This window comes from Chamaea fasciata, unplaced genomic scaffold, assembly GCF_029207755.1.
Source record: "Chamaea fasciata isolate MVZ Bird 193981 ecotype frontalis unplaced genomic scaffold, bChaFas1.0.hap1 SCAF_1, whole genome shotgun sequence".
Lineage (NCBI taxonomy): Eukaryota > Metazoa > Chordata > Aves > Passeriformes > Sylviidae > Chamaea > Chamaea fasciata.
In genome coordinates this window covers 52952530-52967811 of record NW_027094086.1, presented here as the reverse complement: position 1 = coordinate 52967811, position 15282 = coordinate 52952530, and positions in this window count along the sequence as shown.

Sequence of the window (15282 nt, the reverse complement as noted above, 5' to 3'; positions counted from 1 at the left end):
TGAAAGTGTTTCCCTTGAAAAGGTAGGTGACAGAGGTCACTTATGACTTGGTGAATGGTCAAAGTGAATAGAACCTTGGGCCAAGTTCTATGCAGTAATAGCCCATCTATGTTTATTTTATGCTACAGGCTAGTTCACTGCTTTGGAAGAATTGAAGGATGTCTTCAATCTCTCTCTTGACAAAACAGACTGTAAAAACTATGCTGTGCTCTGTAAAACTATATAGCATCCATATATACTTTTATATATATATATAATGTGTATATACTTTTAATATACTTTGGATAGTATTTTACTACTGCACAATGTCACAGACATTATTTAGATAACCATGTTCCTTAATGATATCCAAGAAATTTCATGGACTCATAGAATGGTTTGGGTTGGAAGGGACCCTAAAGATCATCTAGTTCCAACCCTCTGTCATGGGCAGCAACACCTTCCACAGGGACACCTCCTCTAGACCAGATTGCTCAAAGCCTCATCCAGCCTGGTCTTCAACATTTCCAGGGATGGAGCATCCACAGCTTCTCTGGGCAACCTGTTTCTATGCCTCACCACCCTCACAGTGAAAAATTTTTTCATAATCTCTAATCTAAACCTGCCCTCTTTTGGTTTTAATCCATTCCCCCTTCTTCTGTCACTATGTGCCCTTGTAGAAGTTCCCCCCCCCCCCCATTTTTCCTGTAGGCTCCGTTGAGGTACTGGAGGGTTGCAATTAGGTCACCCTGAAGCCTTTTTTCCTCCAGGCTGAACAATCCCAATTCTCTCAGCCTTCCCTCACAGGAGAGGTGCTCCAGCCCTCTGATCATTTTGGTAGCCTCCTCTGGACCTTCTCCAACAGGTCCATGTCTTTTAGGGCTGGGAAGCCCAGAGCTGGATGCAGCACTCCAGCTGGTGTCTCACCAGGGCAAAGTGGAGGGACAGAATCCCCTCCCTCAGTCAGTTGCTGATGATTATTTGGATGCAGCCCAGGACACCTTTGGCCTTCTAGGCTACAGGCTCACATGGATGGCTGATGTCCAGCATCATCCTCTGACCCACCAGCACTCCCAAGTCCTTCTCAGCAGGGCTGCTCTCGATCTGTTCATCCCCCGGTGTTGATACCAGAGGTTGCCCTGACCCAGATAAAGCACCTTGAACTAGATCTTGTTGAACCTCATGAGATTCCCTTGGGCCAACTTCTTCAGCTTGTCCAGGCCCCTCTGGATGCCATCCTGCCCTTCAGGTGTGTCACCTGCTCAGCTTGGTGTCATCTGCAAACCTGGTGAGAGTGCATTTGATCCCTTCATTTCTCTTCATTCCAAGGGGGACTAGCCAGTTGCTTGGAGTCATGCTCTGCCTGTGGCTACTTAACAACAACATCTGCTGTGAGGTTTGCTGCTCATGGGTCCTCTCAGAGCACCTTTGGGAAAACAGTGGGGCAAGAGAGTTCGCCACCTGCTGGTTAAACTTATTTTCTTATTGAACTCATGAGACTAGAATCCATCTATAAACTTTCTGAGACCTTGATTTATTAAAGCCAGCACTGAAGATGATCTAAATTGTTTGTTATTGCTCAGTATTTCTTTACATGCAGCTTCTAATGAATGGGGCAGTCAGAAACTATATTGTTTATTAACTATACTCATCACATTGGAAAACAAACCAAAAGATCTCTTTTTACTTCATGGCAAAGTGGAGCACATTTTTCTAACATGCAATTCAAATGTGAAGAAATACCTCGTAACAATTTATACTCATATTCTAAATGTGAAATCAATCTCTAATCTCTTTGGAGAGCAATGGAGCAAATGAAAACAGTGTCTCCACCACAAATCCTAATGTACTACCAAATGTAAAATCGGTTCACATTTTGAATATTTTCACCAACAATGACAGCATCTCCTAAACCAATGTCAATCAATGCCTGCCAGGCAGCCTGAAGACAAATACAGTGGTGCTGCTCACTCTCTACCTGTTCTAGCAACACATGGGAATTCATTTCCCAAGTATATCATCTAGTACCACGTTAACTAGTCAGGAAATTGAGACAAAGATTGAGCCAAATCCAATCTGTAGGAAGTATGTTTTTAACATGTTCCAGGATGACTCAGGAAGCATAATAAAAATCATTGCCTATTTGGTAACAAATGTATTGCAAGAGATTCTCATCTAATTATTGCTTGATTTGGATTGTTCTGTTTTTCTAAGTTTGGAGGTCTCATGACTTTGAAAGAAGTTTGTCATGTTCATAGATTTCTAAAACAAATCATATACACATATACCAGACTTTATTGGGGAGATTATAGAGGACCTCAGAACTACCTAAAAACTGGCTTCTGCATATATTTCTTGGATTAAAATAGGAAGTTAAATATCTTTCATAATATGGAATCAGATTAAATGACTAGTAGTTTTCCTAAACTCTCAAAAAAAGGGGGTATGTGTTAAAGGCTAACCAAAGAAAACATCACTAACTGTAAATCTGCCGATTTTTTCTGCTGATAGTATATTTTTCAATATTTAAATATTAATGTCCTTTGGCAAGTGCATTAGGACTCAAGTGATAAATCTAAAACATACAGTTGCTTGTCTCAAACATTAAAGTTAGGCTGATGGTCTCCCGAGAATTGGGGATTGACCATGTATACATTATTCATCCAAGATGGTTACATGTCATTAAGTCCAGACTCATTTTTATTTCACTTCCTCATATGCTGTAGGCAGCAAGACTAGGTATATATTGACATTTGCAAAGTATATTTCAGATCAATATGATACACTTTAAGGTAATTGTCCCTACAGAAGGTGCTCACAGACTTGTGAGAAAAAGCTACCTTTCATGGAGAGGTTAGTTTCAGCATTTTGCCTGCACATTTATTCTGAGTTCTGCCCTTTCTGTGGTAAAATAAGTGACCCTCTTTTCACAGCTGTATTTTGAAAGAAGGGATTAAACAATGTTTCTTTATTTCTCTTGTGCACGGTAGCCCCTTTGGGCTTTCTGAAATCATATTGCACTTCTTAGGTACAGCTCATCGGTTTGCTATTCCATCAATCTGTTGCCTATTTCACCACAAGCAGTATGTTGTGATGTTAGCATTTTGTTTATAAAAGAAATATATGACCCAGATCTGCTTTCAGAAAAGTAAGTAGGTGACTGATTTTCTATCAGCATGAGGGGAGGAGGATTGGGTTGAAATTCCCACAACAGAAAATACATAACATCTCCTTTTTATTTCTCACAGGTACTCAAAACATTCATTTTTGTTTCAAAAAAGAATGCTTTTGTTTATGGGACTAGCAATGTCAAGAAATTTTACCAGGAAAATGTACTGATTTTATTATTTATGAATTGTAGTATAAGTTCTGCTGGAAGCCTCTATAAAAATCTGGAACCATGAGTACATATTAACAGACCCTGTTCCACAGAATTAAAAATCTAATGAGACAAAACAGATGGTGGATGTGGAGAACTGGAGGAGTGAGACATGAAGGTGTTTTTGTAATATAACCTTCCAGTTGATTAATAATGGTGGGAATGGAAATAAAAAGTCCACTCCTGCCAGTTCAAAGCAGCAGAATCCACCAAATCCTACTGCTGGTACCTCTTGGCATCTTGACTCATTCAGTTCAAATGCCTGAATCCTACAGGCACCTCTTTTGGTTTCTGATTAAAAGCCTTCAAGAGAAAGGCTACCTGTATTAATTATTTCTGCAGAACAAGTTCTGCCTCTCCCTACTGGGCAGTCCACCCATGCAGCAAAAGTTCCTCTATCTGTAACACATCTCATGAGAATCATCTGAGGGCCCAAGTGCAGGGGGTAGTGAAGAAATTATTTTAGAAATAGTTAAAAGAATCCAACATGTTTATATATTTTTTTCCAGCTGTAACTCATGCCATGTTACTCGAAAGCCACAGCTGAAAAATGTGTGTTAATTATATTTATAGGAGAAGCTTCACAATTTTTGAACATTTTTTATTTAGAAATAAATAACTTTAACAGGGCTTTTAGAACAGATCCCCAAAGGATCCACTCCTATGGCCTATCTAGGAAGTCAGTTTGTCCAGTCATCAAAGGGAAAAGATGAATAAGTATGATTTCATAATTATAAAAAGATTAGGTGGGACGTTCATAAACACTGATAAATGTGTAGGGAGCAGAATTCAATGACTGGACAAGTAATGAGCATCTGAGATTTCTGGTCCTTCTGGTGATATGGTATTGGGCTTATGCACTGCGAACCATTTTCCAGGGTAAATTGTTCATTGGCCTTGAGGCCATAAACGGTGACCAATTTTCTAAGTGTCTACCATCCATTATGTCATGGGGCTCCTATCATGTGAATAATATTCTAGTTAAATATAATATAAATCATTTTTTAAAGTCCCTGAACACCAATTTACATGACATATTGCAAAAGCTCCAAAAGAGCCTCTTTCTGAATCGTTACAGTCAATTGGACTCTTAACTGGTCTAGTAAGGAGCTGAGAAACTGAGAATTAAACTGCTCCCAATTAGGCCGTAAAAAGCATTTTATAAATGAGAAACACACCAGCGATTTGAAGCCAACTTAGAAACAGAGCACTACTGTTTCATATACAGAACTGAGATGGGAGGGTAAAGGGCAATTTCAAGAATAGCAATTTTATATTTCATATACTTCTATGTCCAAATAAGCCATTATGTTATTTAAAATCCACTATAGTGATTGTATTTGAATTGGGTAAGAACATGACAACCCACTTTAGCCACAAATGTCCAAATACACTCAGTACCTGGCTAATTTCTGAGGAAGTACATCCAGACTTTGCTTTTCTCAGGGCCACTCTTTCACTTCCAGCCTTGCTGCAAAAGCTAACAACTCTCTGAACTCTAAAAATGTGTGAAAGATGCCCGAATTATTTCAGTAAATGTTGTGCCTTCCTGAGTACTTGTTCTCAGTGCTTATTGCTCACCTGTCAGCCAAAAGCCAAAGCCAACCAAATTGTTTAGGGATGTGCTCAGATATCTGGGTTCAAGGGGCTTTGAGAGAGATAGAAGGTCTCTGAGCTCAGGGATGTGCTTTGCTTGAGAGAGGTAATGCTGAAGAGCAGGAAAAGTCTCCAGGGATGCAGCTGTTCCTCTGGCTCAGAGCTGGTGCTGCGTCCATGGCAGCAAACAAGGCGTGAAAAAGATACAGCTTAACTAAACTAAGGCTGTGGTCTGCAGTCTGTCCTTCACTTTGCAGCAGGAGTGCATTTTCTGTGCTCCTGAATGGATGTCCCTGCATAGTTTTATCCTGAAAAAAACCTCATTTTGTGTGCTTCAGGAAGGCTTTGTAACATGATGCAATAAAAATTTCTTCTTTTGAAAACTTCTTTTCCCATCATGCCCTGTCATCACTAATCTTTTATTTGCTAGAGCCAGGAACCTGCTGACATGACGTTATGTTTTGTAATAGGTTTCCTATTACCCAACGCCACAGATAAATGGTCTTATTCAGAAAAATAAACAAAGAAGCACAGCAAAAAAGCAGGAATGATCCATCTCCATCAAAAAATAACGTCAAAAGAGCTGCAATTTCCACCACTACATATTAAAAAGCATAGACATCAGAAAACTTTCCTTCTGTTTTCTACTCCCTTTCGTATTCTGTTTTATCACTTAAATACTCATAACCTCATTCTACCAGCAAGTAGGCACATTACCAGCCTGTTTATACTGTTGTGGAGGCTGAACTGTTTCTTCTGCCCTTGTGATGGATTTAATTTCTCTGTGTTCCAGACCAAACCTATTTGAAATGACTTCCTCTTCCAGCAGCCTCAGCAAAAGGCGTTAACTTGACTTTTTTTTTTGGACTGAAGATGGTTTGTACTTTGTGTTTGTAGTTTGTGTTTCCACAGTGCTTCAGGAGAACAAGAAGATGTTGGCTTTGACAGCCTCAGCCCTGTACTGTAGACCTTGTCCATGCGAACTCTCACAGGCAGCACAGCCTTGTATAGTGGCCTGTGCTGCCAGGCTTGGGATCCTCTCAAACTGAGACAGGAAGTCACTGAGGGAACAGGCACCCAATGGGAACTAAAGGGCACATGAGGATGCTTCATTTGCCTTGATAGTGCATTTGGACAGTTTTATGACCCAGAGAATCGCATTGAGATGCACAGTTAACAAAATTGTCAATTAAATGTGGCTACAGCAAAAGAGTGTTAGAAATGATGAGCATTAGTGTTCCCCTGCCCTCTGTGATTTGGAAATTGCTGACCTCCATAACCATGACAAAAGACTAATTTTCAGCATTACAGAAATGTGTTCCCTGAGTACACACACTCTGTTCTAATGCTTGATGTGGTTTGACATCACCTATGACAAAGTACTTCTCAAATGGCTGGAATGTAAAATGAAACAATCATTATTATCTGCTTTCAACATCTATCACTTATTTTTCATTTATTAATGGTAGTGAGCAAAGAGCACTAAACCACACCACCAGAAAACACAGATGTCTGTGGATGAAGACTTAAAAATATTCACATTCTTATCTAGAAAAAAAAAAGCTTTGCATGTCAGTCGAATTGCTTACTGACATAATAGAATTTAATGATTACCCACTTCAATGCTTTTAAAATATAGTGGCTATTTTTGATTTTTAAGTAATTACAGATTTATATACACAAAAATTTTCATCACGTGTCTGGGTCTGATTTCTTTCACTTTTGAAAACTGGGCCTGAGAAATATCTTTCAAGCAGAAGAGATGATTATAACTTATAAAAATACTCAATATTATATAAACATTTTGTTTTTTTCTCATTGGGCTTGCAAATACTGATAAGTAGAATAGAAAGTAAAAATACCAAGCCTAAATTTTCATTGAAAAGAACAAGAGGTTCTGAGATTTGGAGTTGTGTAAAACAGAATTTCTCAAAAGATGAATTTTTTTTGGTTTACAGTATAGTAGATATTCTGACTTGGCTGTAATGATTTACGTGATTTAGATCATAAAGACAAATGCTTTGATGCCACTGAGAGAGGTGCATTAGTAATAACCTCTTTATAACTCTATTGGTTCAGTAGCAGTCTCTGGACTATTGACATCTTCTTGGCAAGACCAGTGTTAAGGCAATATATTACAAAAAACCAAACCTTTTTCTGACTCGTCTGCATCAAAGGCAAGCTGAAAGAAGCACTTGTTCAGAGCAAAGGAAAAATGAGGACATAAAATGACCTTGATGTCATTTTTTAGGTCTTCTTCTGGAAACAGCCAGTTTATGAAGGTTTGCCTAGAAACTCTGTGTTTAAAACTGGCTCTGTGTCCCTACAGGAAAGTCCATGGAGATATTTATCCATTAGTGTGGCTGTCTACCTTAATAGCAACAACTTTTTCCTGGAGTCCAGCTAGGATTGTATTAAGGATTAAGTAGAGACCACTCCAATCTCACCCTCTTAACTCTAATCCATGACCTAGAGAGGACAACAGCCTCATTTTTGTGCAGAGCCTTTCACAATCACAGCACAAACTGCAATCAGTTCTGAAGGATAACATTAAATACTTCTAAATGTCTGTCACTTTCAGAGAATGTAAAAACCAGTTGGGGGTGTGATAGTCACTTGTGAAATGTGGTGGCTCTTTAGGGACTTACACATGAAATGTTCAACTAGTAACAGAACCATTCAAAATAAATAGAAATGTGTTTCAGCTGAGAGAAATATTAAACTCTTTCCTGCCTTAGTTCTTGTAACAAGAGAGCCCACTGAATATGTATCAATGTTCATTCTGAAGTGGAAGTGTTAACCAAAATATCTTCTTATTCTTGTGTTTGTCGACCAGAGAATTCCATAGGAATTCCATTAAGTGAAAGTCTTACTTATGTGTCAAAGTTCTTTACTTGGGATGCTCTAGGATGTAAAATATTTACTCATGAACCCATTTAAAAGTGATTGTCAGACTGTATGAGCTGCCATTTGCAGAAAGATTCTGCTTCTGCTGAATCTCTGGGTTACAGCCATGCAGTCATACCCTGAGATGGACTCAGATGTTTCTGTCAAAGAAAAAGATGAGGTAGAACCTTTTGACCCTGCTGAATTCACTGGGAGTTTTTCAACCTGTTCCAAGATTTGTCCCAGAAAGTGTGCAGGAAATTCTTGAGGGCATTTTTTTATATAGGCCTTACTACTATAGATTATGAGCCATAACAGTATGTGCCACTTGGAGTAGGGATAATTTCTGGATTATTATCCCTGTAGTTTCCTCCTACTAAGTTAACTGGAAGTTAACTAAGCTGATGTAAAATCCTCCTGGTAAAATATACTAGTGGAAATACTTTAGAAGTTTATCAAAACAAAACAAAACAAAACAGAATATTACAAACTGTTACTGAAATAAACTTTTTGCTATGCCTTTGAAATCGGATGCTATTGTTTCCACATTAGATGTTGAATAGTTCCTTTCCTTTCGACCTTAGAATAGAAACATACTTTGAATCAAAGTGGTTTTAAATGAAGATATCTTAGAAAGACATGTCTTAGATCTCATTTATTGATCCTTTTCCTTAAATTTGATTGTTTTTCCGTCCCGCCAGTCGGTGTGTGACAGCTAGAGATGAGGGTCAGATGAATCTATTGACCCGTTTTGGAGTTCTGCGGGGCCCCGCGGAGCGCCAGCAGAGGGTGCGAGCGCCCTGCGCGGCCACCACAGCGCGGGGAGCGCCCGGATCTGCGGCGGCATCGGCAGGGAAGGGCTCCTCCGTGGGACGGGGGAGAGTCATTGATGGATCTCCTTGACTGAGGGTCAAGGAGATCCATCGGAGATGGGGGGCGCGGCCTCCGCTTGTTCCCCGCTGTGCGAGGCGAGGGCGGTCAGCGCCGGCCGTGTGTCTGCAGGGGAAACGCGACCTCAGGGAAGAGCGGCTGTTCCTGGGCTTTGTATCCCAGAGACACATTGTAAGGGGGGAGAGGCTTTTTCACCCTGGAGCTTTACGGGTGGATGAGAATAGGAAAGAAAGGCTCTGATCCCCTTTGTAGGACTCTCTCCCACCGGAGGTAGTGCCCAGAGGGTGTGTGTAAAGATGCTGGAAAGACATTTTGACTCGCAGCACTAAAGGAGGGCTATCCTGCTGCCAGCCAGCCAAAGCTAACACTGATGGGGAAAGCGTTTCCTACTCAAGAGTCCAGCAGTTTCTCAGTTATTTCTCAGCTTCTTGGTTGTTTCACTTAGGAGAAACAACCAAGTGAAGCGAGATGCGAGCCGGGAGGCGCCTGTGCGCTCCGGTCGCTTCCTGGCGCTTCAGGGAGCCGCCGCCAGTGGTGCCGCGGCACCTGCCCCAGGGTCAGCCTCTGACCTGCCTCCCCGGCCTTACAGAAAACTAACCCCGGCATGAGCTCTCTATTCTCCCTCTTTTAAAAGTATCTGGGACGGTTTTTTTTAAAAATTTTTTTTTTTTAATTTAATTTGAATAGTTTTTCTACTTTCTAAGCACTTACGCCACCCTTGAGTTCTAATTTCTTTTACCAAGTAAATATCCAAGTTCACTCTTGCTGGGTTTAATGTTGATAAAGTCAGGAATAAATCAAGCTGGAAGTCTGAGGGAGAGGCAGGGATAAAACCAAGGGCTAGGGAACAAACTCTAAGCTAGGCAATGGCTTTTGTGTGCCACTTTCTCAAACCCCATCCTCTCTGAAAGAAGAGCCAATATTCCTTCCTGGCTTTTAATACATTGCATTTATTCACACTTTTTTTTTGGCAGATTTCACAGAAGAGTTGCTTAATCTCTGATCTGTAGAGAGAGTTTTGCTCTATTCACTCTTAGACACCTCAGGACAATTTTTTTTTTTTTGGTGAAAGCTTCTGGAGTTTAGTAATCTAATATTGGAATCTATTTATATAAATGATTTTCTATAAGAATTGCATTTGAAGCAAAAGGACTAAAACCAATATAGGTACAGAAGTCCTCTGAAATACTGATAAATCAGTAAGTAAGGAATGTAGCTCTAATGAAATGTTGTTAATCTGCGAATCTAAACCCCATACAAGGGCAAGTCCTTAATGTGGCATGCCTGGAAAGGACTAATTTTAAACCAGGCAGAAAATCAACTATTTAAGAGCTCTGCTTTTAGTGAAGTGATTGAAATATTTCTTAAAAAAACAAAGGGAGAGCTCTGGGAAGTGTTTGAAGATGGTTGCAGCTGACATTTTATCTGATGAGAAATCCTGCTGCTTAGTTTACTCCATAAATACATGGAAGGAAAGGGTTTTCCTTGTCACTACAAGGAAAGGTCAGAAAAATGAAGGAACTGTGTAATGCAGATTCAGAAATGGCTAGTATTTCCTTTTTCACAAACGAAACAGTTCATTTCACTGTTGAAGTTTCTACATTAAACAAATACTGAATTCATCACAGACTTGATCATGGTCTCTTGAAGAGCCACAAAAATAGAAATATTACAACTATACTGTTTCAAAATTGCTCCCGATCATCAAAATGCTGTTACATGCATTCTGTGGGCATTTCCTGGCATTTTTATATGAATATTGTAAATTTCTCTTTTTTGGGGGACTAAGAAGATCCCACAAAAACAAATGTAATCTGAAGTCGAGGTCTGTGTGTAAAGGGGTGAATAATGAGCTTTCCAGAATTCAAAGGCTTTAAAAATAGCTGTAAATATAGATTTAAATATTACAGTAATCTTTTCTCCCTAATGTTGCATTTGTTGCACTGACTTCTAGTGCATATCTACCAGCACTAGCTGTTAATTTTTGTTATGATACTTTGTTTGTATTTCTTTGATTGTGACTTTATTTTATTAATGGACCCTTCGTGATGCTCAGGACTTGCAAAGTGATGAGATTCTCCATACTGACAAATACAGACCTCACGATATGCTTTCCATTAAATCACTCAATCTTATGCATCTGGAAAATATTTACTGGTTGAAGAAGTGTGGGGTAAGACTACATGCACAACTGCCAAAAATGTACCATCTTGCATGTGGAAATTATGATGATGATGATGATGGTGATACAGTTCTTGTATGAAAGATGTTTTAGGTATATGGGTTTAATTTTACAGCCCATTACATAAAACAAAAAAATTACATGACACAATGAATGCTTACTCAGAACTCTCTAAAGAAATAATTAGATTCACCACAGAGGTTTTACTTAGATGAAGTCAGTGAGACCTCTGCTACAGTCCAGTTTTGGATGACTGTGTGACTATGCACAGCCGCACAAGCAAGCTGGTAAGCATGCATGAATTTGCTTCATCTTATCATCAAACCATTGACAGAAGAAAAAGCCTGTTGGGGGCTGCATTTGAAAAAGTGAAGTACCAATGCAGACACATGGCAGACCTGAGTAGGTGTGTAATGTGTAGTTGTACAACTATTCAATCCTTTTGTATCCTGGCTAAATGTGTACACTAACAGGAAACCACTTACCTGTACATAGGTTTTTTAACACCTGTAGAGATGTGGTAGGTTCATGCAGCTGTCCAGTTATCCTCCATTTCCATTTATCTGAGGATGCAACTTCCTAACACATGCTATTCCTTCTTGTAACTCAACCAGTCTGTTACTCTAGGGTAATTTCTCCAATTGTTTTCAGATAGGCTTCAGTTATTTTTAACATTTTCCAGTATTTTTGCTTCCTTCCTTCAGGTCACTCAATGCTTTTGTCTTATTTTGTTAGTGATCTACCAGCTCTCCACTCCTATCATTTATAGCCTTGATTTCCAATCGTGCTTTTTTAAAAAGCCATTGAAGCAGTGGAAACCTAAAACCACCTATCACTTTGTAAAAAGAAAGATATAAGTATTTCTAGAAATCTGTTACTTTTCTGTTAATGTTTCAAAATGCAAATGAAGTGACATATTCCTGTATTACATACCAGGAATCCTGGTGGATTATTTTTTGAATTTTGATGGGGATTTGTATACTGAGAGAAAATGCTCTGGCCACAGGGCATATTATTTCTTACTGATAAACTTGGAAAAAAAACCCCAGAAAGACTGAGAATGGGAGAGTGATCCATGTGATTTGAAACACTGAATTTAGAGAAGTCAGACATCTGGAAATATGGAGCTCTGGCTTATGTACAGAAAGAAATGGAAGGAATATAGAAGTGGTGGTAAGAGTGGGACCAAAAAATTGAGCTTGTGGTGAATCAAAAGCTCCTGGAGCACTGCAATGGAGAAATGATTAATGTAATCTTTAGATGCATAGGCAGGTGGATAATGCAGCATTTGGGAAGCTTTTTGACTTGCATTTGGCTTTTAGCATAGCATAACTGTCATTCTATCTCTGGTTTTGATATCCACATTCAAAGGAAGACTATTAGTAGCTACAGGAATTATTAAAGAATTGGAAAACATGTTTATAATAGCAAGTTTAAGATGAGTTTGCCTATTAAATTCTTCTTTCTCACTGAAAGAAGAAATATTTAAAAAGACAGATATAAAAGGAAGATTTTGGAAGGTATATGAAGAATAGAAATTTAACAATGGTCTCTTCTGGCTAGCACGCCAAACTGCAACAGGATCCAGCAGAGGGGAAAAAGGAAGCAATCTAATTCTAACTAGAAATAAATATTATACACCTTTAGAAGAGTTAAAACCACTTGAAGTGGTCCAGACTTCGATTGGTAGTACAAGATGAAATTTTATAGTCAGTATACCACCACCATGTTCAACAGTACTACTATTTTCTACAGGGCCCCAGAGTTTTCAATTGAAGAGTGCTGGGGCATGCCCAGAATACTCTCTTGAAGCTCACTCCACTGCCCCTTGGTGGCTGCAGTTGCTTATAGTCCTTTGGAGGAGCCTGTGCTTGGCAATCTTTCCTTGTTCCAACTTCATTTATACCAGTGAAGCTGACAGCTTCTCAGAGGTGGCCATTCTGAGATGACAGCTTGATAAAATTATTAAGAAAGACCTGCCTCCTGTTTTAAAATTAACATGTGCTCCATCTCTGCTTATTTGGATTTCATTTGCTAGCTTTGTAATTTCTCATGCTTTCTGAAAAGTAAAAATACTTTGCAGAAAAAAAGAGAGATTAATTTAGAAAAGGAAGTAATCTCAGAGACATTTTCCATGTAATTCAGAACATTTTCTAAAATTTAAAACTTGCTTTGAATGAAACAAGGACTTTATACTAGTTCCTCAACAGTTATTTGGCACAGAGATATAGCTCAGGATACAGCTCATATGTGTTACAGTTGAGGGCATTAGCTTTTGGGAGTCTCAAATGGCAGAAACAGTGGACAATTAAACAAGTGGAAAATAGAACTCAGAAAAAACCAAAGAGCAATTGAAGAAATGCATAATGAAAAAGTTTTCCTTCCTGATTTCCTAATAAAAATAAATAACATTACCCTGCAGTCTGAAGTGCATGGGCATGACTTCACTCAGTATTCAAATGACTAAAGATGATAGCCCACATTTTACTAATTTTGCACAATTAAATGGCAAAATCCATGAAGTTATGACAAAACTGTTGAAAACAGTGGCAGTATCACAGGAGCAAGGTGAAAAATGTGGGTTCTGAAAGTTTCAGGACTATGATTTAGGAATTCTTCCCAAAGCCTTCATTGAGGCATATAAGGACTTAGAGCATTCATCAATTTGTTGCACATTCTCAGCATTAGATGAATCAGTACAGTGCTCTATGCAGCAAGAAATACTAAGGCTTTTTGGGTTTTTTTGTGAGTAGTGAAATAAAACATCATTTTTTCAGACAACTGTGGAATGAGAAAATGGGTTCCGATTCACTGTGAAATACTCTTATCCTAACCTTAAGTACAGTAACAAAGCATGCAACAAAGGGCTTTTTTTATAAATACGTGGAGGTATTTCTTGCAGTTAATACATTTGAACATTCACTGAGGATATTCAGAATGTTGGGGATGCTTCCTTAGGAAACATCTGGTGCTAACTACAACTTGAAGCAGCTCTCTAGAACAGATGGACCGCTGTTGTACAATGTCTTTGTTCTCAGTGAGTACATTTAGGCAGATGAAACAGAGTGAACACAGGGTGAGGTCAGGAAGCAGTACATCTCAGAAAAGCGTCCGCTTGCTGGACAGAAAGTTGCTGTTGCAAGATATCAATCAAAGATAAATGAAAACACATAGAGGAGAAGTGGCCTCCAGTTTTGTACTAACATATGTGTGAACAAAATGATTCCCATGCTGTTCTCATGTATCCCTATCATCTGCTTTGCACGGGATGATGCAATGTTCTGTCACTGGTTGTCTCTACAACACATAAGCTAGTCCCATCTGTCACTACAAATTTAGCTACATTTCCGCCTCTTTGTGGAAAAAATTGGGCGCATCTCTGTGCTGCAGCCTTGCCATTGTCCATCAGTGGATTTTTCCACCATTTCCATTGGTAGCTTGGCTGTCAGTCTGAGATCAGTGTGACTAAATCGGGCTCTCCATCGTAGCTTGGACATATCTAATAGACTCCTAGGGCCCTTTCCATCATGGTTATGGGCATAGTTTCATCCCCTCAGGTTTCTCCTGTGGAACTGTGCAGCACTCTTATTCATTTTTGGTGTTGCAGCCCTAGGCAGGTCTTAAACTTTATGTGAACTTGGGCATGGCATCAGTCTGGGCCAACTTATAGCTTATGGGGAGATGCAGGGAGCAGTCTTAACTCAGGGGCCTCAGTAGGAGGGAGCATTTTAGCTTGTTATTACTATCTCTTGCACTTAGCTACTGCCTTCCTTGAGAACATAAACAAAATTGGCTGCAAACCTGTTCAATTTGCTTTTTATAAAAATGTACATAATTTTGGAAGAGTTTTGAAAAGTGTTGCAGGTTAAAAAGTTGTTGACTGAACTGCTGTAATGGGGGTTCAAAAGACAAATAGGCTGTTTTCAAGATGTGATGAGTGAAAAATCTAGACCTGAGCTTACAGCTATTACAGATCTTTATTGTATTAATGTACTGAGCAAGCATCAGAGAGAAGAGTTTTCCAGGAGGAGAGAGGCCTCTGTATTTAAGTGCATGTTCCACTCTGAGCGTGTGTTCAGTGCATCTAAGATTCCCACTTTCAAAAGGCCAGTTGCTATTGCTTTATTTTATTTTTCTGAAAAACTGCAACATTGAATAATTTTCAGTCAGATTACTTCATTGCTTGCATCTCAAAATCCTTTCAGGATTTATTGTCTCCTTGGTCTTTTCTTTCTTGCTGTCTAATCCACTAGATCTTCTGTGCCATGCTTTTTTTTTTTTTTTTCCCCTGGTGATTTTGGGCAAATAAAAAGGACACGTGTCTTTTTTATTCTTTTGTAGGATATGTTTTTGTACCTCTGTACTGAAT